The following is a 1,738-nucleotide window of genomic DNA, read 5'->3' as shown; positions in this document are numbered from 1 at the left end:
TTAAAAAAAAAAAAAGACATAGGGGAGTGTATATAATACTAGAGTCGAAACAGAATAATGGCAACAAAAACTCTCATTTGAAAATAGGAGAATGGGGAATCTGCCCAGCAGTCGGTGGTCCAAGCTATGATCAAGCCCCACTGGGTGGTCAGAAGTCATGGAACTCACGGCCCTGACGATGGAGTGGATTCTTTGGTTGGACCACCTCCTCTGCTCATTTCCTCTTTGGCAGTGGCATTGCCCACTTGGCCAACTTAACTCTTCTCAGTTTAAAATGGGCTGTGAAGTATGTGCCCTCCCTGGATCCTGCATAGCTTTCACAGCTGGCTTCTGACTGGTGTAGGTCTGAGGTTGCTTTAAGGGTTGCAGACCAGGTTTAGAGTTTCTTTAGCAATCCAGGCCCTTTAAACTCTTAAAAGGCTTCAGGTGTATTTATCCACATTCAATGTGATGTTTAAGTAACCTGACCCAAAGAACATCTGTTCTTTTCCTGTTTCTTTTTTCTTTACAATTGAAACTCATGACTTTCATATTCATTGGGCTCTATACTGTCACATCTTCTCTTATTTAGCTTAATAATAGCATTCTAAGGGCATATGAAATAATAGACTTCGATGTTTCGATGTGTTTTTTCTACATAACCAAGCAGTTCTCCAGTTCTCTGCAGACACTGACCGAGTGTCCTACAATTCAACTCAATTCTGACGCTACCTACCTGGAGAAAGTGTCAGATCCCACAGGTGAGGGGCTCAGTCCCACAAGACTGCCCTCCCCCCAACATCAGACACCAACCGTAAATCCAGGTTGTCATCTGTGCTTCTGATATAGATTAGAGGTCCCCAGGACCCCCTCCTTGGGTTCAATTAATTTGCTGGAGCAGCTCACAGAACTCAGAAAAAACATTTTAGTTACTAGAGTACACGTTTATTATGAAAAGGTATAACTCAGAAACAGCCAGATGGAAAAGATGTATAAGGTGAAGTATGGGGAAAGGGGTCAGGAACTTCCATGCCCTCTCCAGCATGACACTCTTTCAGCATCTCCACGTGTTCGCCCACCAAAAAGCTCTTTGAACTCCATCCTTTTGGGTTTTATGGCGGCTCCATTACATCAGCACGATTGGTTAAATCATTGAACTATGCAACAGCCCCTCTCCCCTTTCTGGATGAGGGAAGGGCACTGAAAGTTCCAACTCTAATCACAGCATTGGCTCCCTTGGCAACCAGCCCCCATCTTCAGTTGCTTTCCAAAAGTCACCTCATTAACATAAACTAAGCGTAGTTCAAATGGGTTTGTTATAAATATCAAGATACCTTTATTGCTCTTATCACTTAGGAAATGCCAAGGGTTTTAGGAGTTTGGTGCTAGGAACCAATGACAAGGACCAAATACACATTTCTTATGATAAATCAGAGTATCACCAAAGTGAAGGTAACAGCTGTACTTCAGTGGACCTTTTTGCTGCTGGGCAGATGTGCATTGTACAGTCAAGAATCTGCCTGTAAATCCTTGAGAAAACCTGGGGTCTTATCTCTAGTTTAGGATGTCCTTTCAAAGCCACTTTTTATAGACACCCAGGTACCTGGGATGTTTCACCTCCAGGCTCCTTGTGTTGGGTTCAACCGCAGTCAGGCCAGGTAGCCCTTTGTGTAAAGAGTTAAACAACTCTTTGCCTCTTATGTGTGGCTACCTCTGGTACAAGAAGACTAGCCCCTTTGTCCCACCACCTCACAGACTG

This window comes from Hipposideros armiger, unplaced genomic scaffold, assembly GCF_001890085.2.
Source record: "Hipposideros armiger isolate ML-2016 unplaced genomic scaffold, ASM189008v1 scaffold_89, whole genome shotgun sequence".
In the NCBI taxonomy this organism is placed as follows: Eukaryota; Metazoa; Chordata; class Mammalia; order Chiroptera; family Hipposideridae; genus Hipposideros; species Hipposideros armiger.
The sequence above is the reverse complement of the archived record's forward strand: the minus strand, read 5'-3'. Positions refer to the sequence as shown.